A 27244-nucleotide genomic window follows, 5' to 3' on the forward strand; every position below is an offset into this window, starting at 1 on the left:
GCCATTATATGCGCCACGCCGTTGAGAGGCAACCAGGCTGCCTTGTTTTTCTGGAGTTTGCTCGCAAGCCTGGAAAAAAGAGATCGGAGACAAACTGCTGTATTTGATTTTGTTTTTCAGCACCAGGAGCTGTCCAGAGTTCCCCCTCGTTTCAGCACCAGGAGCTGTCCGCTTGCGTTTCAGCACTTGGGGATCTCCAGATTCTACAAAAAAAGACATATAACAATGGCAGTTGTCCTAAAATGCTTTTCAAAACCCGAATCGACCATTTTGAACAGCACTGGGATTTTTCATGCATCTTGGTTTTGATTAAAAATAGAACCCAGCTAAATCAATTGAGGTTTTATTGAAAGAGTTTGTAAATTAAGCCAGTGTCATCAGGGATTTAACGCAGACGTGGCCGTTGTATACCACAGTGTTTGCTTAATTTTCAATGAGGCACATTTTACTGGCACATAATTCATATTCTATATCAAATACAGACACCCACACTACTGCGCAAGCTAGCGCACTCATATGGCTTTGTAGACTCTGTAGTCTGTGGGGAGAGCAGAGCAGGGAGTGACTAGAAACAGACTGTCTACGGCTGAATTAATATGGGAGAGACTGATTAAGGTTATATATTTCCAGCCTGCCCTTTGTTCTCTGGCTTCGGGCAGACTGGGCTTGTTTATTTTGTGATACAATTCCTATTTCCTTTGTTTTTTTTTGGCCTGGTGGCCTTCGCGTCTCCTAAGCCGAGGGTCCGTGCTGTCTGTCTGTCGGTCAGATGAGGTGGGTAAGTCTGGCTCTGCATGCTCCACACTCGCTGCTGCTGCAGTGTCGCGTCGCTTCTGGAGACCGGCTCACACGCTTCTCTCCTCTACCGCCTCACACATTCTGCTCACAGCTCCATCCCTACGCTCCAACTCTCTCACTCCCCTCCTCCCTGTCTGTCTGTGTCTCTCCCTCCCTCCCTTCCTCTCTCTCTCTCTCTCACTCTCCCTCCCGCTCTTTCTACTGCCTCTCCAGAGCGGCTGCAGTTCCCTGCTCCTCCACTCTCTCTCCCTCCATCTCTCTAAGTGCTGGCGGAATACCGAGCTCAGACAAAGAAAGCTTAGGAGAACAGAGGAGAGAAGTGAAAGAGTGTGCTTTGAGGGATAGAAAGAGCGTTTTAAAGAGAAAAAGAGAAAGACGGGTGCAGACTTTCAGACCTACGGTGTGTGAGGAGACAGAGAGAGGGAGAGAGAAAGACAGTGTCGCCATTTCAGTAGGTTTCACTTTGTTTACTTCTTGTTCTACTTGTTTAGCCACGCTGGCATGCCGTGGCCTCGTAATCTATGTTCGCTTACGGACAAGGAGTGTGCATGTTTGTCCGCGTGCATGTGTGTTTAAGAGAGGAAGACGTTCTAATGCGTTCATGAAGACATCACTTTTGCATTCCAACACACAGGGCTGCAGAGTAGCTGTCTCACAAAGTAAGCTCCGCTACCTCTTTGCCTCTCCAACTGCAATGCTATAGCTATCTGACCGACTAATGGTTGTTCCCAACTATATATACGCATGACACTCAATAACTAGCGACTGTAAAATTTATTTTATCTCCTTGACAGTTGACTCTTATGTAATACTTTTAAGCAAATCGTGATCTTTTTAGGCTAATAGCGCATGTTTCGGGGCCAAATAAAATGTCTGTCTTAAACATCTTCACCTCAGGAGAATGACTGTGTGACTCTGAAAGTTGAGTGATTTTAAAGTTGAATGTGAGTTGCGGCAGGGCTTTGCTGGATGGGGCTGTTGTAGATTTACCTGTGGAACAAAGAGAAGAGTTGCTCGTACAACCGGGGTTCATTAAACAGCCACTAATAATGCAGCCATAGGTGTGAATAAATTGCACAGAGGTGTTATATAATGTCAACCAGTGGCATGACACAGGCCGATGTCATTTAGTATGCACTGGACCTGTCATGGAGAATTCATATTTTTTCTTGTGATCCTTTATTATCCAACAACTATAATAATAGTAAAAATAATAATTATTATAATACTTTTATTTGTATTACTACTGTTGTTGTGGCTGTTGTTTGTATAAAAAAAACATAATAATTAACTTTATTACAATTATTATTATAAATAATATACTTTTTTAAAGTATGGTAATTTATAATGATTATTTTATTATTATTATTATTATTATTATTATTATTATTATTTAAATGATAATGGTCACAATAATAAACAATGTTTTAATATCATTAATACATCTTAAAATCAACTAACAATTATATGAATTATAATAATTAAAGCTTCATTTACTATAATAATAATAATCATTCTTGTTAGTTGGTTGGTAAGATTTCTTAATGATATTAATGAAATGTTTGCATAGATTATCGGTTTATGCAAATCTCACAGACAATGATTGAAGCCAGTGCCTCAGTGCATCAGTGATGGAGTATGATTCTAGAGAAGATTCTGTGCATTATTCATATGTACAAGCATCTGAACGCATGTTTATGCAGTGACGGGTGATATTGTCGACTGGGGGTTCTTTTACGGTTGCACTTTTCAGCTGATCTGAAAACTGAAATGTAGTCAAATAATAGCTCAGGAGAAGTTCAGGTGGGAGGTTCTGGACCTGGATCAGCGGTGAAACATCTCCGCAGGAGTTCAGGAGAGAGCTGTCACACTTATGAATACTGTATGTAATCGCACATGATTCCAGTAGATGATCTCATTACTCTTATAAGTTAAAGGTTCCTAGCAATGCTTGTTTAGTTATTCTAACCATGGCAACATTCTTAGAAACGCTGATATGACAGTGTCGATATACACTTGCAATATGACTGCATTTCTGCATATATATATGTGTGTGTGTGTGTGTGTGTGTGTGTGTGTGTGTGTGTGTGTGTGTGTGTGTGTGTGTGTGTGTGTGTGTGTGTGTGTGTGTGTGTGTGTGTGTGTGTGTTCTTGTTTTTCCTTTAGCTCCCTGGTTTGGGAAACTAACGGCTAACTACAAGAGATGACATTAGATTATTGCGACACTTTAGTAGAGAAATTACTATTTAAAACGGCCTTACTTGTATGCTTTCCTGTCAGCAAAGTGCCGCATTTAGGATCAGAACCTGAGCAGGTGGAGAAAGAGTCCTCAGGAGAAGATGTGATTTGTCTGGCTAGAAGCTCCATGACCCCAGAGGGTTTCCTTGCCTCAGTGAGCCATTTATATACACTGAGGAAGAGAAAGGCGGTGAGAAAAAGAGAGGGAGAAGGGAAACAGAGAGAAACCTTGCCCATTTCACAATCTTACAGGTTTAATGAGTCGCCAACCAACCCCCACCACCCCTTAACCACCCCATACACACAGACACACACACACACACACACACACAAACACTAACCGCTCTGTCTGATGTGTGGCATCGGCTCAGACAAAAATAGCATCGTTGGTGAAGGCAGCTTGGGAAAGAACAAAATTGGATGGATTTCATTTATGTGTATATATTATGTTTAATATACATGCACATTATCCTGACCTCATTTAGTTCTGCCTGTATGTTTTGCTCACTTGTGTCTTGAGACTAGTTTTCAGATTATTTCAAAAAAAAAAATTTTTTTTTTTTTGTAGTGATACAATAGCACCTGGACTGTTTTTTTCTTACATTCGTGGGAACGTCAGAGCTGTCCATCTGGGAATGACATTCTAGTCATGATAATGCCATCCCAATGCTAACAATGCATTTTGAGTGCATGTATAAATCCACAAAAAAATCAGCTTGTTATAAAACCAGAAAAAACATAATAACATGATATTTTTTGGACTTGTATGTACACAGGCGTGAGATCATTAAGCTGACGTTCAGAATGAACGGTAAAAATGTATGTAGGTTGACAGATTATTCAGCGTATTTACATAAGATCGTGCATGTAAATGAACTCATTGTTATACTGTATTCCCATACCAGGGAGATAACATAATGCCAGCATTAAGACAGTGCTAGGCAGCGCTTAGGCTGTCAAAGTGAGTGAGATTTTCTTATGCCAGCCTACCTATCAAACTCACGTAACTCTGCCAAACTCGCGTCCAATTCCCCCCGTTTCTAGCAGATGTTTCTTCAAGCTGGAGTGAGACTCTAGTACTAGGATGGCACTAAGCAAGCCATTTAATTATATATTCATGATTTAGTGTTGAAAGTTGAAAGGTGTCACAATATCTACTGTGTGTTCAGCACCAAAAAGTTTACAGAAAATGTAAGCAGCTCTGATGGTATTATTGGTGGTGTTTTGCTGAATCATGTGGATGTGGTGCTACAGGAATGTTGTCGGGCTGACAGACAGGCTTTTATTGGCTGATGAGCATGGACACACACACACACACCCAGCGGGCCATTCAGTGCTCACACCATGCTCATTAAGAAGCACAATATCTCAATTGCCTTTTTTTTTTTTTTACAGTGTATGAATATTTATATGGGAAATTTTGGCTGAATCAATGACTTTGGAGCTAGCGAATTACATGGCAAAGGTATTCACTCTGCAGTAGTTTGTGGTGATGTTATAATAAAGATGTCTTGTTCATACATCAAACAATTCTTAAGGATTGTTTACAACAAAAATACATAAAATGAGTGCTGGGCATCCAAAATAAAAGTTTGTGTTTACATAATATATGTGTATGTACTGTATAATTATTATGTATATATAAATACACACACATAAATATATATATTTAATAATATTTGCATATATATAACATTTTTCATATATATACATGCTTGTACATATATACATAGAGTACACACAAATATATTATGTAATCAAACTTGTATTGTTTGATACATTTGAACACAATAAATAGATTGCCAGCACTAATAAAAATATAAAAAATACAATATTTTTGGAAAAAACCCATTACATATTTATTCAGTGTAAATATATATATTTTTAATGATTTAGCATCCCCAAATATCCTTGGCAGACTGCAGTAGTGAATGGCAAAGTTTCACTATATTGAAGGCCTGAAAATAAGCATTACTAATAGTGTGTATAAATTGAAAAACATCTTTTATTCTTAGAAGAGAAATCCAATCGTACATTTTTTTTTCAATTTTCTTACTAGTAAATTATCTCTGTGAACAATGCAAAGTAGAATTCGATAACGAAGAGATGAAAAGACCAATGTAGCCTACTGTAGCTCTGAATCAACAGTTGCGTTATGAATAAAGGTGGCTTTTTATATATGGGTCATGGTGTAGAGGTTATTTGGTACTCTGGAAAGCTATAAATATAAGAGGTTAGTTGTAACAAACATGTTATTGTATATGAAGGCTATAACACGCTTTTAGATTATTCTATTGCCTTTTTCATGGGATGCCCTGATCTATATTAGATGCTACTGTGACCTAGTTGAGTAGAGAAAGGGAGGGAGAGGGAGGGGGAAACAAGACAACGAAAGACAGGGAATGAGAGGTTTGTGTTAGGGTGAATCAAATATCCAGGGGTTAGCCCAGGTTAGATCCTAGGATTCAGAATCAGCAGGCATGCAGTGTAAACATATGCAGCCTTACCTCTTGCTCTTACCCCTTGTAAACATCTGCAGCCCAACAGTGTTTCAAGCTAAATTAGGTCCATGAAAGTTTGAAATAACTTAGGATTGGTTCACTTCAAAATTAACATTTACAGATAATTAACTTCCATCTCATCCAAGTTGTTCATGTCTTTCATTCTTCAGTCAAAAATAATTTTTTTGAGGAAAACATTACAGGATTTTTCTCCACATTATAGACTTCTATGGCAACAAAATGTTGAAGGTCCAAATCGATGCAGTTTCAAAGCACTTTGAATGGATTCAGAGGCTCTGCACCAAACCATTGGCCTTTTATAAAAAAAATAAAAAAAAATTACATACTCAATAACCATATTTTTAACCATCTCTTCTTGTGCTGTTCTGCGGCTTGCCACGGCGGAACGGTCACGCTAGACGGAGGCGGAAGTACCGCCCCAAGCGAACGTGCAAGGACTTTGTAATCGTTTTACACAAGGGGGCGGTGTCATGAGAAATCCTGCCCCCCTGTGAAATAGCGTCTGCTTAGGACCCCAGAGCGAATCTGTAAACCCGATTCCAAAAAAGTTGGGAGACTGTAAAAATTGTGATTAAAAACAGAATTCAATGTTGTGGAAGATTTAAATTTCAATATTTTACTCAGAATACAACATAGATGACATATTAAATGTTTTAACTGAGATAATATATAATTTTAAGGGGGAAATAAGTAATATATAAATAAATCATCTTATAATTGATTTTAAATTTCATGGCATCAACACAACTCAAAAAGGTTGGGACAAGGCCATGTTTACCACTCTGTGGCATCCCCTCTTCTTTTTATAACAGTCTGCAAATATCTGACGACTGTAGAGACAAGTTTCTCAAGTTTAGGAATAGGAATGTTGTCCCATTTTTGTCTAATACAGTCTAATACAACTGTCTTAGGTCTTCTTTGTCTCATCTTCCTCTATAAGATGCACCACATGTTTTGAAAGATCTGGACTGAAGGCTGTCCTTTTCATTACCGATCTTTCTTCTACTCAGCCATGATGTTGTAATAAGTTGCAAACTGGTCCTCCAGCTGTTCCTTATATGTACATTTAACTTTTCTGGTCTCTTATTGATACCTGTCCCAACTTTTTTGGAATTTGTTGCTCTCATGAAATCCAAAATGAGCCAATATTTGGCATGACATTTCAAAGTTTTACCTATATTCTATTGTGAATAAAATATAAGTGTGGTGTGACTGGCAGCGGGGTGAGGGACCGCGAGAGCGGGCCGGTGATTAATGTTCACGAGTGCCAGCTGCGTGGCACACCGGTCTCGTCTCGCGGTCCCTCACCCCGCTGCCAGTCACACCACAATAAGTTTATGCATTTTGTAAATTATTGTATTCCTTTTTAATTCACAATTTGTACAGTGTCCCACCTTTTTTGGAATCGTGTTTGTATTGGCTGAAATAACTTCTAATGGGTAATCTGTTCAGAGCCTGATTACAGTTCTCACAAAATCACGTTTTAATTTTTGTTGTTTAAATTGTGATAAAATAGTCTTTAACGTCTTGCAAATCATGTTTCATATACTAGTATATAACCCAAGCAATAAGTTGTGAAATCAAGCATATCTTGTTCTTAATGTTTTTTTAGTTACCGTACGTTTTCGCATAGCATTAGCTTTTATACAGCGTTTATACACCAAAGTTGGAAGTATTACCCTACTTCTTAAAAGCCCTAGCCCTGTTGTTGTTTTTTATGTGCACCTGTTCTGTATAGTATTATATATTTTTCTTTATTATTTATATTATAGGTACATTACTGTTATGATTTTATATTGGTATTGTTATTTAGTTTATCAATTGAAATAATTTTCAATATGTTAGGCACGTTATTGCTACCATTATACTAATCAATTACATATTTCAAATAAATGTAATTTGTATGTACTTAGTATGACAATTAATTCATGTTTATTTTTAAACAATTACTTGGTAAAGAACCATGTGTAACAGCTTTTGATTGCAATAACAGCTTTTAATCAGGCATTTAAAACAGCTACCATGTTGGGACCTAAGCAGACACTATTTCACAGGGGGACAGGATTTCTCATGACAGCGGTATACTTCCACATACATGTAATGTGACCGTTTCAGCGTGATTGTGCAATCAGTGGTGAGCCGCAGAGCAACACAAGATGAGCAATTTAGGTTAGATATATACTTTTTTTTGTTTTGCCAGATAAGACCCTATTCCTCGTCTAGTATTGTGCAGAGCCTCTGAAGCCCTTCGAAGCTCTTTGAAACTACATTGATTTGGACCTTCAACATTTTGTTTGCCATAGAAGTCTATGCTAACAATGTTGGCAAGTCTTGGTAAGTAAGGGCAAAATGTGCCCTTATACAGTGCATTCAGAAAGTATTCACAGTGCTTCACTTTTTCCACATTTTGTTTTGTTACAGTGTTATTCCAAAAGGGATTCAGTTCATGTAATATTTTTTCCCTCAATTCTCAATACCTCATAATGACAATTTGAAAGAAGTTTGTTTGAAATCTTTGCAAATGTATTAAAAATAAAAAACCTCAAAAAAAATCACATAAGTACATAAGTATTCACAGCCTTTTCCATGATACTTAAGATTGAGCTCAGGTGCATCCTTTTTCCACTGATTATCCTTGAAATGTTTCTACAACTTGATTGGAGTTCACCTGTGGTAAATTCAGTTCATTCTTCAGGTCATTCTTTTTAAGGCCCCACAGTTAGTAGTGCATGTCAGAGCACAAACCAAGCCATGAAGTCCAAGTAATTGTCTGTAGACCTCCTAGACAGGACTGCATCAATGCACAGAACTGGGTAAGGGTACAGAAAAATTTCTGCAGCATTAAAGGTCCCAATGACCACAGTCATCCGTAAGTGGAAGAAGTTTGGAACCAACAGGACTCTTCCTAGAACGTCCTGCCCGGCAAAACTGAGTGATTGGGGAAGATAAGTCAGGGAGGTGACCAAGAACCTTATGGTCACTCTGAAGAAGCTCCAGCGTTTCTCTGTGGAGAGAGGATAACCTTCCAGAAGAACAACCATCTCTGCACACCAACCAGGCATATGTGGTAGAGCGGCCAGACGGAAGCCACTCCACAGTGAAAGGCTGCCTGGAGTTTGCCAAAAGGTACCCGAGACAACGAGAAATCAAATGCACTCTTCTGATGAAAAAGATTGAACTCTTTGGCCTGAATGGCAATCATCAAATCTGGAGGAAACTAGGCTCCACTCATCACCTGGCCAATACCATCTCTACAGTTAAGCATGGTGGTGGCAGCATCATGATGTGGGGATGTTTTTCAGCGGCAGGAACTGAGAGGCTAGTCAGGTTCAAGGGAAAGATGAATGCAGCAATGTACAGAGACATCCTTGATGAAAACCTGCTCCAGAGCGCTCTGGGGCGAAAGTTCATCTTCCACCAGGTATATGACCCTAAGCACACAGCCAAGATAACAAAGGAGTGGCTTCAGGACAACTCTGTGAATGTCCTTTAGTGGCCCAGCCAGAGGCAAAACTTGGACCCGATTGAACGTCTCTGGAGAGATCTGAAAATGCCTGTGCACCTATGAGAGGTTCTGCAAAGAATAATGGGAGAAACTGCCCAAAAAAGGTGTGCCAAGCTTGCTGCATCATACTCAAAAAGACTTGAGGCTGTAATTGGTGCCAAAGGTGCTTCAACAAAGTATGGAGCAAAGGCTGTGAATGCTTGTACGTATATATGTATATATATATATTATATATATATATATATATATATATATATATATATATATATATATATATATATATATATATATATATATATATATATATATATATATATATATATAATTATTATTATTATTTTATGTTGTTATTTATGGGGTATTGTTTGTAGAATTGAGAAAATTTACACCAATCTATCCGCTAAATATAAATAAATATAAATATTTATAAATATCTGCTAACACTCTATTTTGATAGTCACTGACTATAAGTTATTTTGCAAGTACATGTCAATTTATTCTACTTACCCTAACCTAGCAGTCTACTAATACAGTAATGAGAGATAGCTGACATGTAGTTGCAAATTAATGAGAGTTAGTCGACATGTTATTGTACAGTTACTTTTAGTTAGGCTATTATAATGTCTAAAGTGGACAATCGAAATAAAGTGTAACAGAAGTTACAGATTTGAATTGAGTCCCAAATGACATCCAGCATCGGAGCAAGATAGCTTCTCTCTTTCCATTTTGGAAGGAAAGTTGTAACTGTTGAGTGCATGAAGTGTCCAATGTTCGACACTTTTTTTTCTTCAGTTAGTAAGTGCATTATTCGGGTATTTGATATGCAAAATCTTGTAATTTTCTATGTGATCACACCACTCGAACTACATATACTGAAAAATGGCATCAAATAGAACAGGGATTTTCAAAGTCAGACAGTGGTCATCCCTTCAGACACAAACTACATGATGCACCCCTACCACCCCCCAACCCCACCACACACACACACACAAAGAATCCATACCTAGCCTAATATATGTAAAAAGTTCTTAAGCAATTATTGACAGAAACGATAATAAAATAAGAGAAAAAAAATACAAGCAAATGTACACATTGGAACAAATAAGACTCAAAAGAAAAGAGTGGATCTAGCCTAGTATTTAACTAAAATACAGATGTGGTCAGAGTGGTCTTAACTGAGTGTTAACATGAGTACTCGCCAAGACAGGCCTTTTGACTCTTAAGTGTGTGTATTTGATCGCTCAAGCACAATTAGCCACAGATCTCAATTCAGATCGCACGTTGTCTGAGAGGCAGCTTTCTGTGCGAATTCAGTTCTCTTGCAGTTTATTGAGCTTTTAATAATTAATCAAGCACATTATGTTTTTTTTATTTTCTCTTTCATTTCTTTATAAATCTATTTGTGTGAGTAACTTTAAGCAGTTCTGTGCTGCGTGGGTACATTTACATACAGCCATCAATTGATACTTGTCTCCAGAATGTATAGCCTTACTTCACGCCTACTTCAGGGCTTTTCAAAGTGAAAGTGAAAACCCCTGAAATGGATACTTCAAAAAACTTAGAAATAAAAATAGAGCATAAATAGGCAAAATGGGATGTGTCTGCGTTCTTACAAATACATAGTCAAACGTTCTCCAACTATATATCCATAAGTCTACAAATAATTGAATTCAATCTTGCAAGTGAACTGATCATTGGGACATTGTAAAGTTGGCGGCAGCCTTTGAAATCGAGCAGTGGTCTATAAACTCCCAATAGAGTCCCATAGATCCCCGTCCCCCATAGACCACTCTCCAAATCGGTACTGACCTGATTTGCCCATATATGCACAGTGACTCAGGAAAGCTATCGAGTCTGTGTTGAAAGCGCAACGCATACACATGGCTATCCTATAATGGCGGTGATTCACTCCAATCGGTGAGAGCATCTCACAACATGAGCTGGGGCCACATATGGAGGCCTATTTCCTGTTGCATTTGCAGACCCGTGAAAGGGAGGGGGGAGTAAATGGAGGGGCCTCATCATCTTTCTTTTTGAATGTGAAAAGGATTCCTTTTGTGTGTGTGTTTGTGCAGCAGGGGCATTTTCCTTAATAACTAATCTGGGGTGATTACACGAGTTCAGCTCTTAAGAGATCATCTGGTTTCTGCGCACTCTTTTTACTTTGTGTTGTTCTAAAAAAGAAAGGAGGATGGAGTACATTAGAGCGCTCAAATGGGCATCTACTGCAGACATAGACACGGGTCGCTGGGGTTGTTGTTGTTGTAGGAGTGTGTTAACAGAATACAAAGCGTTCTAAGGAGGTGAACATGGTTCTGCTGGCTTGACACAGGATGCAGATCTGGCTCTTAAATTTCCAGAAGATGACAGAAGGATGTTTTTGTCTGTCTGCGCGTGGAAGTGCTGTCTTAATTGCTTTTTAATGTTTATATAATCAGTCACGCTTCCTATTGTGCACTGCAAAAAACCATTGCGCTCAATCAGTCAATCAGTATTTTTGTCTTGTTTTCCTGGAAAAAATTCTTAACATCCTTTAAACAAGCTCAAATTACTTTAGAAACAAAATTGCATAGGATATTAAGATGTATTTTCTAGTTTATTTTTCTTTCCCTATTTGAAAATTGTTTTTCTTCGCTCACAATAAACCTCACTCGTTTAGTTAAACTTACGCTTAAAACTATTTGCCAATGCGGTAATTAAAGTCGACATGAAATGATAAATCATCTTCAGTCATCAAATACACGCCATTTTGGTGAATCACGCACCTTTCTTTTTTTCTTTTCTTTTATTTTGACGTCATAACTTTTAACCAAAATGTTGTAACGATGGACTTCTCCAAATATTAAGTCTGCATCAACCCCTTTCTTACAATTGACTGCAAGCTTGCATTCAATCCTTCCTCGTCCAATCAACAATCAGTTGATAGAAACAAGCACCCTCCCTACAATCATGGATTTGATCAGTTTTTCTAGTTTGCCACAGTAAGTCCGGTCTCTAGTCTGACTAAATCATGTACGCACTGGTGGCATCTGTGTTCCATCTGTCGTTCTCACCTTCGGTTGTCATTGTCGACCAGCCCTGTGAAAAGTTACATAACAACATACTGTATGTACAGGGCTGGCATGATCCTTCAGTAGAGCATCACATCGTGCCTATACCAACTATCTATGGGGATATTTATATAAAACGTATAGCAGTGCACACACACACACACACACACACACACACACACACACATGGTAAGGAATGACCAGTCAGTAAATTAAGGAGTTGGCTCTAGGGTTTCTTTCCAGACACTGTTTGGGAGTGTCGGACAGAGAGCTCATAGAATGAGTCATGAAGTGGGAGAGCTGTTATTTTTAACACGCGCGCTCACGCACACACTCCGCCGTGCCTCACACAGGCTGCTATGCAATTGGTTCACTGGGGACAGTCCTGTGATGGAAGACGTGAGGCAACACCTCCATTAGAGTCCAGTGCAGGCCCTCCAGCACAGTGACTCAGCTAAAACACACTGCTAATTATTCATTAGGGCCAAATGTGCCTACAGTACACAGCCTGCGTACAGCTCTAAGCACACCGAACAACATCATATTCCCATATCCCACATACACGTTGCGGTAGATATGGGTTTTTAACAAGATGAGTAATTTTTGTCATCCTTTAGTGAAGGAGAGCTGGATGAAAATGGCTCATTATTGCAATTATTCATTTTAGGGAAGCGAGAGAGAGAGAGAGAGCGGGAGAAACAGAGAGTGAGAAGGAAAGAGAGAGAGGGGGAGCCTTGGCTGGTGGTAATTAAAGCACGTCCTTCTCGATAGGACGCAGCGGAGGTCTGGCTGATTGCTCCATGGTTTCTCCGTCTCTGAATGCGTTGTGAATGAGACAGACAGGAGCACGAGCGCTGCATGCTGATTAAAATCATATTTCCTCTCCATCTCGGCTCAATCCGCGCTGATTTGCCTCACTGATTAGAATTCGCTGGTGACAAAGCTGGAGACAGAGCCCGATGCAACATATAACTAATCACATTCCAGCACTGCACCGAGCTCATAAAGATGGGGAGAATTAGTACTCGTACGCTTTTGGACAGATGTGCGCTGAACCCAGTCTGGAATGACTCATTAGTTGACAAAGAGCGCTTTGGACAACCGTATGGGTTTGGTTATAGATGTCAAGCTCTCTCGTGGTTCAGTTGGTTTTAAGCAGATAAAAGCTCAAGTGCTGTTCCAAAACCTAGCAAGCTACTGCCTAGATAGGCGACCTAACTGTAAGTATGATTTGACACGCTTTGTAGAAAGCAGCTGCATGTGACACATCGATGGCGCTCTACACGCAAAGTTCAAGAAAGACTCAACTCACGATTGATTTCAATTCAATGTGACACCAGAGGAAATAACATATTTACAAGTTTCAAACATTTGAATTATAAAGAAAAGTCTTACTGGGAAACTCACCATACTGGTTTTGCAGAGTTGCGTGTCAAGGGTAGACTGGGTAAACCCAGCCAAATTGCGTACAGAGTCATTTGAATTATGCTCGTTGATCCCACCTCTTGTGCAGTAGAAAATACAGAGCAGACTCTCCAGACCAATGTTCAATTTTAAATTGAGCTTGTGTAACGGAGGCCAGCTAGTAGTAGTTGCTGTGCGAGTAAACCTCACTCCTCTGACCTCAAGAGACGCTCTAGCGACTGACGCTAGAGGTTGCAGCCTTTAGCCTCCTTGTTAGAGCGTCCGACTCTCATGCCGGTGGACCCGGGTTCAAACCCGGTCCAAACAGAAGGGGTTACACTTGTTCTGGTGGTAGCCAGACAATGTCAAGGCTTTAAATAAGTCAGTTGAGAATGTTAATTAATAGCGGTGTAAAGATTTCACAAATCCTGGCGATGCATATGCATCTATCTTGAAACATGTATTTTGAATCGTGAATCGTTAATTTCGGCCGATCTTCGATGTAAAATACTGAAGTTTTACGGAAATGTGTCATACCTAAGCATTTGAAATACAACCCCACTTATTCAAGACGCGCATTTATTGCATGGATGGAGCAAACGCATTTTAAGTGTCTAAAATGCATGCACACAGTTCTGATTAATTTGTATACATGAAATGTATCTTAATATCATCTAAGTGAATATACGAAGCAAACTTCCAAAAGTAATTACAATATTAACAACACTGAAATAAGATTCTGCGGTTTATCTATTGATCAGAGGCGTGTTAAAGTTGCGTCCAATACTATAGTAGTAGACACTGGTGCGTTTACTTCATCAACATAAGGAAAATGTTCCGTATAAAGAGAACAAAGAAGGCTTTTCTTTCTATTCCGTGAAGAAAAGTTAGTTTAGGATTAGCTGGGAAAGTACCTGATATTTACTCTCCATGGAAGCATTGCATTTTTAATGCCTGAAACACTTTAGTAAGGTTGTGTAGACTCTAAACTGTAGAAATTAACACTATCACACACACACACACCCTTGACACACAATAGTTACTATTAAAGCTGCACTATGTAGTATTTTTGCAGTAAAATATCCAAAAACCACTAGGCCAGTGTTATATATTTTGTTTAGTTGAGTACCTACAATATCCCAGATGTTTCCAACTAATTGTAAATTGTGAGAAAAATTGCTATTTTAACTAAGGACCGGGACGTTTCAGCATAGCGTCTGAGGGAGTCGCCTGTCAATGGCGTCATATCTGCGCTACCCTCAGTTTCGGCTTTTATTTGGCAGGAGCGTTTTACTCTTAGCAGTGTGAACAAGTGAACGCACGGAGTAACGTCAAAACATCGTTTTAAACACACTTAAATGTATCTAATATGATAAACAGAGCTACATTACCTCAAAATCATAACCGGAAGAGCGGATCAGTGCCTCGTTCCGTCATAATAAAAGTCCCGGTATTCGCGAGGCGGGTATTTGTTTAACAATCGCTCCAGCAGCTGTGCTCAGGTCCACAACACTCGGTCCTGCTCTGCTTTAGACTACAGTAATGTTAATAACCGCATGCATGAACGTGATTTCTGTGATGTGAAGACCACATCTCCCAAGATGCTGCGCTCACACTTTGCGTCATCAAACTACACATTTGTTTTGAATAGGCGCCCTCCGGTGGACGGAAAGTTGCATAGTGCACCTTTAACTAACAATACTTTTAAAGCCTTTTTAAAATGTTGGCTTACTTACATTTCTACAAATGCAAATTAAAAATCCACAAAATATTACTGTGTACACTGTAAAAACTTTTGGTTATTTTTTGTTGGTTTAACTTAAAAAAGTAAGTAACCTGGTTGCCTTAAAATTTTGAGTTTATTGAAATTAAAAATTTGAGTTGATACAATGAAGGAAATTTGTTTAATAAAAAGAAACTCAAAATATTATTGTATCTGAACCACATAAACAATTTGATAAATCATGAAAATAGCACTATTTGGCATGTTTCACTACGTCACCACAAATCAAACACACACAATTACCCAATATGCCAACAAAATCTTTTAATAATATTTTAATAAAGGTTGTCGAATTTCAAAAAAGTTAATTGTATTAACTCAAAATTTTAATTTCAATCAACTCAAAATTTTAAGGCAACCAGGTAACTTTTTTTCTAAATATTTTTTTACAGTGTAATAATAAAACAAAGTAATAATATAAACTAACATTAACAATAGGCAAAAGTGTTGTTTTCTTTTTGGTAACACTTTACAGAAAGGTTCATAACAAACGAATAATGAACTGCACTTATGAAGCATTTATTTACCTTTGTTAATGTTCATTTCAACATGTACTAATACTTTATTAAAATCTTGTTAACATTAGTTAATGCACTGTGAACTAACATGAATTTTTTTTCCAAAAAATGGGGGTAACACTTTACAATGTTTCATTAGTTAATGCATTAGTTAACATGAACTAACCATGAACAACACCTCTGTTCAGCACTAGTTCATCTTTGTTAACATTAGTTCATAAAAATCCAGCTGTTCATGTTAGTTCACAGGGCATAAACTAATGTTACCAAGATTTTAATAATGCATTAGTAAATGGTCAAATTAATATTAACAAAGATGAATAAATGCTTTATAAGTGCAGTTCATTATTAGTTCATGTTAACTAATAAACCTTTTGTAAAGTGCTACCGTGTTTGTTGCTGACTCTCTGACCTCTGAAGACCGCTGTGTTATTCACACCCTGACTAAGACACATTAGGGGAAGCATTTTAATAATCCTATGAATGCATATAAAAAAAATGCATAATCGAATCGAATCGTATCGAATTTTAACGAGAATCGTCTCCAATCAAATCGTTCTGAATTGGCAAAAAACGTTCTTGAATGGCATCGAAAACCTATGAATTGTGAATCGAATCGATTCGCTGCCTACCCAAAGACTCGCAGCCCTATTAATGATGGTTTTGTATGTTTAGTATATATGACGGAGCTTATAGCCGATGCAATACATCTCAGAATAGTTTCCTTTGAAAGTCGTTCTGGGACATTCCTAAACTCTCTTAGGAAATCACAAGTAATTCTACTCTAGAAAATAATGGGAAATTTTGGTTGGTTGGTCAACCATATGACAAAATGTATTTGCTATTCTTTATCAACAGTAAATAAAATGCCTACAAACGTCAACATTCACAATTTGATCTTATTGTGATAAATAACGTAATTGACTCGGCTAACCCTTAGTATATAATATGTCACGACTTAAGCAGATTCAGGACTCTTTGCTTTTAGAAAGTAACTAGTTTCTCACTAATAAATATGACACATTTTTAAGAACTTATGAATGCAGTCATTCTACCATGACTTAAACGTTGCATAAGCGTGTCGCAATGCATTATTGGATTGCTTCTGTAAAACGTGTCTACTTTTTGGAACATATCCTAGGACTTCTTAAAATGCAGCCTTCATAGGCAGCTCAATATACTCTAGAAGCGTTTGCCTTGAATTTTCAGTTGCTTTAACGATCGAATGGCACTTTTACCTTCACAAATCTAAACAACCTCTTTGGAATTGTTAACGGACATGAGATTCCAGGCTCCTGTGCGCGACTACACGTGTTAGTGTGTGAAATACACATGTCTGTGTAAGAACTGGCCGAGCTCAATGCACATAAGAGCACATCCGCTCACCAGCTGCAGAGGTAAGGCGTGGTGAGCCCAGCAGGCTGCTGTAGTGTAGAGGAGGAGATGTAATTAGCAGGTATGGTGTGAAAGCGGCCAGATCAAGCTGCAAGGTGCCCCGCATTGAGAACAAGCTAAGTGCTGCAAAGTTCATCATGACATTTTCACCTCCATTATGTGTCATGGGATGGCATTTGTGCTGTATTTAATAGATGTTTTGTGTGTTTTTCTGTGTGTGCTTTAATTTGGAAAAGTGTACTTAGTGTACTTTATTCGATTTTTCTGTTGAATTTCTGTCAACTCTCTGGGAGATTTTGTCTGGCTATCACCAGACTAGGGGTTGAACGACTTTCAATTTTTTTAAGTCGACATTTATGTGATGAAAGACGAGTCGACGTCGTCCAGTCGCTGATGACGTCATTAATAAACAAATAATCCTGAACCTTGAGCTGAGACGAGAACACGGATTTTTCTTGTGCACAGGACAGCTATGGCTTATGACACAACACTGCCCATAAGGTTTTTGGTCCTACATAACAGCTTTTGTATCAGTTCTTTTGTCTTATGGTTGTTATATTTCTCACAGATTTCTGCTCGTTCTGTATAAGATGCAGATAAAGTAGCACAATAAAGATTACACGTATGAATGCCTTTGTGAGTGATTGCGTGTGAATTAATTCTACCTGCCAGCGTCTCTCTACTAATAGTGAAGCTGTGAGTTTTAGTTATCAAGAAATATATGCTAGAACTTTTCAGTTCCTAAGCCATTTTATTGATAAATCACAGAACCGAGTTGACAATACATTTCTGTGCTACTGAATGGTTTTGTATGAGGCGCACGCGATTTCCGCGTTATGTGCGATAGGCTATGTGTGTGCGTTGCAATGCAGCATGCATTAGTTTAGTGCGATGATTAACTTACGTGTACAATAAGCGTGCATTCCCCCGATCAGTTTTGAGCATCCAGATGGTATAATCAAACATGTCTTGTGGAGAGCTCTCGGAGTATGCATTTATTTGTCATTTTTTTACTGTTGAAAAGAGAGCCTGCATCAGGAAATTGCTTTTCCTGTTGCGCCCTCTATAGGCCAGCGACTAGTCGACGTCAAGCTTAAAGCGTCATGGCAGAGCATTAAAGTCGACTAGCCGATTAGTCCTACACTAGACCAAGCTTAATCTTTTAAGATTGACCATTGGTCTGGGGATTCTGCTCTGTATTTTTTACTGCACAAGTGGCGTAATCAACGGGCATAGTTCAAATGACTCTTTACGCAATTGGATAGTCCTTCAACCAATCAGACCAATGATCCATCGCTTCTCTAGCCGTCATTTTGTTAAACTCACCAATAGCGTGCCAGGTGGTACGATACGATAATGGATATGATAATGTATTTGGTCTTTGGAATAGATCTGCTACGCTGCTGCTGAGCACGTACAGAAACATGCTACTGGCAATACATTCACAGACAATGCAGTAAGTATGTAAGACATGCTGCTGCTGCACATATAACTTGCACGAAATATCCCCTGTGGCAGATCTACACAGGGAGAGCTGGGGAAGGTGGAGGATTTCTGAAAATGCACTGCAGACTGCTAACAGTAAACAATGGCAAGTACTTGAATGTTAAGAAGCAAGATCATTGGCCCGCTGATGCCACAACAACCAATCAACTGCGCTATAACAATGATTGAGTTATCAAATTGAGTTAGATCGCTAACAAATTGAGTTATTTAAAAACCTATCAGCCTGTGCCATCTTGAGTTTTGTAGCTAGGTATTTGTTTTGACATAATCATTAAATATTTTTAAAAGCGACATAAATTCTTCCACAAATTCTGAAATTAAAACGTGTTCGCATCAAGAATGCTAACTATAAAGATATGGTTATTAAAAAAAATCGAAATTTAAATGAATAATAGAGTCCGCACCACAACGATAACAGCTCGGAGGAACGATATCATTGGAATCACTTTAAAATATATATTTTTCCAGCTGATCAAAGTTGGGCAGGTCACTTACAAAATGTAATACATTATTACTAGTTACTGTCACCAAAATAACCACAGAAGTATTATTAAGCTAGCATTCTAAAATGCTAAAATGTAGTTTATTGCTGCTCAGTGGTATAACAATCCCTGTCAGAATAACAAACAAAGTAGGCAAACGACCAAAGTCTGTTAAATTATGGTACCAAAAACAGCACTAGAGGCCACTACAATGCAACTTATGGCCTAATGACATGGCAAGACGTACATCTTTTTTTTCTGTTCTTTTCTTTTCTTTTAATTCAAGTTCACAAACGTGGCATGCATTGGGTCTGTTCACTTCTTAGGGTTTAAAGGGATAGTTCACTGTGAAATTAAATTTTTGATATGTTTTAGCTTACCTCATGGGCATCCGAGATGTAGGAGTATTTGTTTCCCCAGTAGTTTCAATTTTTATCATTTGAGGTTTATCAAACCATTCTTGTCTGTGCCTCACATAATGCAGGTCTATGGTCACCACCTCAAAGAGCATACACAGAGAAGTCCAAATTAAACAATCCCCCATCATAAGTACACACTGACGGCCTAAGACATGAAACGAGCGGATTGTGTGAGAAAACGAACAGTATTTATATAGTTTTTAACTCTTGTACACCACTACGTCTGACTGATCCGAGGGCGCGCGTGTGTTTCCTGTTGTGACATTCGCGCGTTCTGGCCTTAGTCTGCTCAAGCGTGGAAAGCGCTGGAAGTGGATCTCTCGCGCGTGTACGTCTCTCATGTTGAATTTGTCTCATCCCCTTTCGGACCTCAAAAGCAGTAATTTTAAAAACAGTTCTGCACGCGCTCCTTCTGGCAGTGGATAGCGACCATGGTAAAACAATACAAACATTATACAAAAGTATGACGCAATGATACAAAGAAATGCCCGCCATATATAGAAAGTGTCCAGAAGGCATACTATAAGGTTTTACGAGAAATTAACTATTATTCAGTCAAAACACTGAGCTCAGACGTTACTCTGTGCGCTTTCCTGTAACTTTTGGCATACTTAACTGAAACATGTTCTTTCAAAATTAAAATATTGAGTTGAGCTAAATGCAACCGTTTCAAGTCAGTTGAATACAATGCAATTTTGATTGAATGAAAATCCTAATACAATAGTGTTAAATAAATACAAAATTTACAATAAAATAAACAGTATGGAAAAACATTCCATGGTTATCAGGAAGTTGTTTTTACGAGTGGTGAAATTCAGAATTCGAAATTTACAGAGCTTATAGCCCACATGTCAAGTTAATCACTTACCTTTCACAGTTTGCTTTAAAGGGTTAGTTCACCCAAAAATGAAGTTTATGCCATTAATGACTCACCCTAATTTCGTTTCACACCGGTAAGATCTCATCTTCAGAACACAGTTTAAGATATTTTATATTTTAGTCCCAGAGCTTATCTATCACTGATTCATGGCCGTTTGAATCTTTATTTGAGGTTTGAAAACAAACGCGGCAGAGAAGACTGATACTGAATAAAATCATCGTTTTTGCTATTTTTGGACCAAAATGTATTTTCAATGCTTCAAGAGATTCTAATCAACCCACTGATGTCACATATGGACTACTTTGAGGATGTTTTTATTCCCTTTCTGGACATGGACAGTATAGTGTGCATACACTTAGATACACTCTGGGACTAAAATATAAAATATCTTGAAAATAAGATGAACGGAGGTCTTACGGGTGAGGAACGACATTAAGGTGAGCCATTAATGACATTAATTTTATTTTTGAGTGAACTAACCCTTTAATGTTTTCGTTAGTGTTTTGTTTTGAATTGCCTTTTTTGTAATTGTATTCAATTATTGAAGAATTTTTAAATAAAAAAAGACATATATTCAAGTGAAATTAGGATTCCACAAATCCAGGAATAAGATTTACCGGGGGGAAATGATCACATTTGAATGCAGCCATTAGCTCTCAGCTAGTCATTGCTGGTATAATTTGATGGGTAACATGCGATTTCTTCCTGTCAGGCGATTCTGGCAGTCTGGGTGCCCACGTCTCCTCCGGGCCTGGCACCAACTTAGGTTGTCGAATGAGGGGCCAAAAGCTATTTTCCGCTGAACTGCTCCTCTCTCTCTGAGGACATGAAGTCTCAGGAAGCCTTCGCTTCTCCCGTCGATGGGAGAGAGGACTTCTGGTGCCTCCGTTGCTATTGACGACGTGTTGGTTGGATCCCACGCGGTTGCCAGGCATCATTAAGACCTGATGGCACGGGTTTCTCTCTCCATAAGCAAGCCTCGAGAATGGCAGGGGCAATTAAAGCTCTTCTCTGCCTGATGGAATAGAATGAGGCCTCAGGAGAGAGAGAGTCAGGAATCAGCGAGGTAAAGAGTGAGAGAAAGGAGATGGAGAGGGAGGCATTGTTCTCCAGCCGTACCTTTGATGAGGATGCGTTAGAGTGCATCAGGGTGGAAGATGGGTTCGTTTCATTTGTTTAACACAGAGTGTCTTTGTGGATTGCATCCATCCCATGCACTATATGGCTTGAGTCAGACTCCAAGCTCTGAGAGCCCTTCATGCAGGGCCATTTGTAGATTAGCTGCATCTGGCAGATCGAGACCATTTCCATTAGTACTTAAATTAGGAAACTTACGAGAAATGTCCTCAGAGCTCCGGTGCCATCTCAAAACGGGAGATGTGCCAGCATGTATTGAAGGAAAAGAAGCATTCTCTCTAAACATCTGCAATTGCGGGCCTCTGATGTAATTGTAATTTCAGGCTGATCTAGTTTTCTCGCTCGCATTCTGCTTATAACCTATGGCTTCATGGCTAGTCATGTAGCTAATAATGAAGAGCTCTACTGTGCGTGTGCTCTGATTCTAAATGAGGGCTGGAAAATGCGAGCAGCCCACACTCTTTACTGTGCGGTGATTGGAATTCTGGCTAGACTCTTTTGCAGGCATCTGCATTACATGTGCACATACACGCAGAAATTTGCATTACCGTCGCATTCACATTGAGTGAGTCACACCGGCTGATGAGGTAGAGCAGAAGTCTAGACTCTTTGAAGCTATTTGAAGTATTGGGTGGCCAAACATTTTTAAACACTGACCACCTGACTTTATTACCCAGCAGACAATAGGGTGCCTTAAAACACTCTGGCTATGTTTGGAATAGCATACAACTATTCTACTTTCACTATTGCTGCAGAACTACTAGAGTTGCCAAAATGTGTACAATGGTAAAGCGGTGTGAAAGTGTTTGCCACCTTATCAAATATGATCAAAGATGGCTGTAAAATACAGATCTGCATTGCTCATCCTTTTTATATTTTATTTTTTAAAAATAGCAAAAATCTAACCTTTCATTGAAGTGAAATAATTGAAATTTGGGGGGTCAAATTATGAAATAAATGTTTTTTCTTTCGTAAAATACTTTTTGCAACCTCCTTTTTCCAAGATAACAGCTCTGAGTCTTCTCCTATCATGCCGGATGAGTTTGGAGAACACCTGACAAGAGATCAGAGAACATTCCTTCATACAGAATCTCTCCAGATCCTTCAGATTCCAGATCCATGTTGGCGCTTCTTCTCTTCAGTTCACCCCACCCGTTTTCTTATGGCCATTGCCGATGCTTGGTTTTGTGCTCAGTGACCCATTTTTCTTTGATGTTTGTTTTTGGATCACTGTCCTGTTGGAAGATCCAAACATGGCCCATTATATAAGATTTTTTGCACATGCTGTCAGGTTTTGATTTTATCTGTTGGTATTTGATTGAATGATGCCATGTATCTGAATAAGAAGTACAGGACCTCTGGTAGAAAATTAGGCCCACAGCGTTAAAGGAACAGCAGAGTATTTCATTTTACACATTGGATACTTTTTATCTCTATATGTTACTTTTTATCCCTATATGTGCACCATCTTAAGTGTTTGCTGCCAAAAAAAAAAAAAAAAAAAAAAAAAAATGTTTAAACTGACCAAATAACCTGCCTCATTTAAAGTTCCAGTAGTTTCAGTTACTTTTCAAACATTCTATTGCACAGATGAAACAAACATAAAAGAGCTTTTGGGCAGCAAACACTTAAGATGGGTTTGGTGCACACAGGGATGAAAAAGTACCCTGTGGTTAAAATGAAATAATCTTTAATGCTGTAGGCCTAATTTTTTTTTTTTTTTATCATGGTTTTGATCAAAAAACGTTTATTTCATAATGTGATTTACTTCCCACGTTCAATTCTTTTACTTCAATGAAAGCTTAGATTTTTGTTTTTTGTTTTTTTTAAATCAAATATCAAAAGGATTAACAATGCAGATTTATTTTTTACAGCCATCTTTGGTCATATTTAACAAGGGGGCAAACCCTTTTTCACACCACTGTACATACTGTGTGAAATACAGTATTCCGCAATGCAATGCCATTTTGATAGCCTGACAAGCCAGACCCACATCCAGATGTTTGGTCTGGAAACTCACCATAGACAGGGCTCAATCCGAGGGGCGGGATAAACGGTTGTCTTTCAAACTCCCTCTGCACGCGATAGGATAGCGCTACCACCAACCAGAGCAACGAAGGTGAAACAGAGCTTGTTGATAGATTAAACATTCACAAAATATCCGGTCAGCAAAACTCCGAACACATTTTCCCTTTTTAAGAATGACTTCATTGCCGTTCTTTGTTCTTTTTCAGAGAAAAGCTTAACTCCAAGTCTTCCAGAGTCGCGGTCAAAGCTGATTCAAAAGACCGCCGTTCGCCAGTTTCTGTGTTTACTAGAAGCACGCAAACGCAACTCGGCCGTCGTCATTATGCCCAACGACTCTATACACGATGTGATTGGCCCGGCAAGAGTTAGGCGAATACAGCTCAGAAGGGTATTGAGAGTTGCTAGACGACACTCGCGGGCAGATTAAATTTGCTGCCGCTAGGGTGCGTCTAGATTTCTAGGCTACCATTTTGATAGAGGAACGCAGTGCCGTTTCTAGGCATAGGCAAACTAGGCGGTCGCCTAGGGCGCCAACAGCTGGGGGGCGCCAGTGAGCCCCCGCCCCAACAAGATTTTTTAGTTATTTCATATATATTTTATTATTAATATTTCGTACTTTTGCTATTTCAACTCAAGGTATTATGATTAGTTGCGATTATTGGAGTGAAGTCGCCATGGTGATATTGGTGCTGCTGCAATGAAATGAGATCATGTAGAGGGAACGTCGTCATCCGTGGCGTTGTAACGCTTGTGTCCGAGTGAAAAATGCGGATAATGTAACTGGAGTGGATGCAAACACGGAGGCGATTACCATTCAAACAGATCACACTTTATTCCCCGCTGAACTCTCATCACAAACTCCCTTTCCGTCCACAGCATTACTTAAGAAAACAAAATAACTGAGTGTTAGCAACAGAAAACAGAAAATAATCCCCACACATGGGAGCACAAGACTCTGCGCACATACACAAAATGCAGACTTCGTTTGCAGGGAGCGCGCGCAACTCTTAAAGGGGCCACACTATATTTCTACTCGTTACAGCGTGCTTTAGTTTCATCATCATGAAAAAGTCAAAGCCATCAGGGGCTCAGTATCGTAAAAAGAAAAAAGAGGAAATATAAAAAAGAAAGCGAAATATACAGGTATGTTAGCCTACTCATTGGTTACTTGTTCTCTACTAAGCTGGTCGCTCTATCATAACGTTGAGCAAAACATTACACTGAGTATTAGTACTGAACGGACCACACGCCATGCTCATTTCAGGTGAAGAACATTATAGCATAGTTCATTTGAATAAAATAATGTTTACATCAGAGATAGCTGTTTAGTGTAAATTGATCAAGTAGGCTAATACTGTCATAACCATGGGCGTCACAGGCCCTTTTTTATGAACTTATGCCTCAGCCCCCCCTAAAAAAATATGTGATTAAGTTAAATGAAACTGGCGCGAGGCTTCGGCTACGGCTTCGTCCCGTCTTTTAGTCTTTGTGTCACTGTGTTCTTCAATCCGCAGCGGCGCCGAGTGACATGGTTTTCAAGCTATTGTTATCTAACTTTATGGCTTTCAGAACATCTTAAAATACACATATGTAGATCATAGAAATCTACATTTTCTCGGGGGAGCATGCCCCCGAACCCCCCCAACATCTGTGATCTCAGTGATAATAAACCAAAGCTACATTATTGGATTAATGCATGTACAATATGCCCATGAAATAAGGAAGTCATATTTGCTTTATAAGTTATAGTAAAAAAAAAAACAACAACATATGAATCTTGCCTAGGGTGCCAGAAAGGCTAGAAACGGCCCTGGAGGAACGGAAAAATATATATACACTACCATTCAAAAGTTCAGGGTCATAGTTTTATTCAGTGAGGATGTAGTAATTTGATCAAAAGTGATACTCTAAAAGATATTTTAAAAATGTTGTTTATTTCACTTTATTTGTCCATTCATTTGTCTATATTGTCTATAGTTTCCAAAACAAAAATATTGAGCAGCACAACTGTTTTCAACATTGATGATAATAAGGAATTCATCTTGAGCACCAAATCAGCTTTTCTTTCTTTTCTTCATCTTTTCTTTACTCGCTATCAGGCTGACAAATGTCAAGAATTTTCTGTACACAAAATGTATATATATATATATCTATATGTATATATATAAAAAAAAATCACATATGTTTTGAAAAACGCAGCTTTAATAACTTCCACTGAAACAGGAAGACAGGGCGGGGCATATTGAACAGCCCCTCCCCTTTTTTAAAAGCAGCCAACAGCGAAGTATATCACAGCTCGACCAGAGCCGCTGAGCTCAGTAAAGACACAATTTTGTCCTAATGTCTGATGTGCCTGTCGTTCTCCTCCTAATCTCCTTTGCCATTCACCATGTAGAAAATCGTAAATGTGAGAAAAAGTGACAGCTTTTAGCCACAGCTTCAGTGTCTATTTATAATGCAGGGGGCGGGATGCTTTAGATTTAAGAGAGCATTTGATTGGACAGAAAATCTAATGAGAAGCTAAAGTGCAGAGTGATCTGCCCTTTAAAATCATTGATCCACATTGGTTGAAATAAGATAATGTAAGTTTTCAATGCTCATATCTTCTAAATGCAGATTTTTTCATTATTTTGGAACACACTAACTAATAATAAGAGTAAGGTAACATTCATACTAAAAGCCAAAAACTTGTAATAATTCCATGCGGACTTTAAGAGCTGATAACTGCATACTAGGTCATGTGACAACAATGTAGCTTATTACTGTTTAAAATTGTTTAAAGTAGAACAATGCGTACAATTTGTCCTACTATGTATAATAACAATGGAAAGTATATGCTATATACCGTATTCAGTAAGTAGTAAGCAAGAATTCCATAGTAACAAGAGAGAATATGAAATGAATAATGTCTCATGACGTGATTGTTTCAGGGCTCGTGTAGACATGATGCCATCTGAATTGGGGCCAAGCAACAACCAGCCAAGCAAATCTGACCGGTCACACCACATAAATCCAGAACAATCTCAGGGTCACTGACACCAGCACACTAATGTAACATGGACAAACATGTGTCTTGAATCAACAGTAAATATGATTTCGGGTTTGTGCGTGCCGTGGATTTTTTTTTTGTTGGACTGTCCGGTGGGGTGATGTTAGGCAGGGTTGAGGGGAAATTAGCTGGAGAGATTGCATGCCGAGCCTTGAGGGTTATAGGGTCATGTCTCTCTGACTAGGTCACTCTGTTCCTGATGACTGAGCGTGATGCACACTCACACAAACACTCATGCACACACTCTCGTGGGGGCGGAGAGGTTCACCGTGGTGCTGTGCATCTGGAGCAGTTTTTAGATGAATGGGATGTGACAACAGCACTGCCAGGCGAATGCCTGGGCAAGGGTGTTTTTTCTTTTTCTTTTTCTTTTTTGGTTGGGAGTTTGGCCTAATGCTAAAATAGTGAAAATTCTCTAGCTAGATCATTTGAACACCATCTTGATACAGTGACTGTAGTCTATAAAACTTATTTAGATGATAATTTATACTGTTAAATAAGTAGCCCTGTAAGCAAATTTGTAAAAAAAA

The 27244-nt window shown here is 38.7% G+C and overlaps 1 protein-coding gene across 8 annotated transcripts in view; it reads left to right on the forward strand.

Moving 5' to 3' along the window:
• The first annotated feature begins 995 nt into the window (after positions 1-995).
• myt1la (myelin transcription factor 1-like, a) overlaps positions 996-27244 on the forward strand; it is a 102096-nt gene continuing 75847 nt past the window's right edge. For 5 of the 8 annotated variants that reach the window (XM_067417570.1, XM_067417569.1, XM_067417572.1 and 2 more), the window contains exon 1: positions 997-1249. The gene's annotated coding sequence lies outside the window, so the exon portion shown is untranslated. Of the gene's footprint in view, positions 1250-1308; positions 1458-27244 lie in introns of those variants that run through there. The other 3 variants (XM_067417565.1, XM_067417567.1, XM_067417566.1) reach the window with 2 other exon arrangements.

Source organism: Pseudorasbora parva, chromosome 15, assembly GCF_024679245.1.
Source record: "Pseudorasbora parva isolate DD20220531a chromosome 15, ASM2467924v1, whole genome shotgun sequence".
Classification (NCBI taxonomy): domain Eukaryota; kingdom Metazoa; phylum Chordata; class Actinopteri; order Cypriniformes; family Gobionidae; genus Pseudorasbora; species Pseudorasbora parva.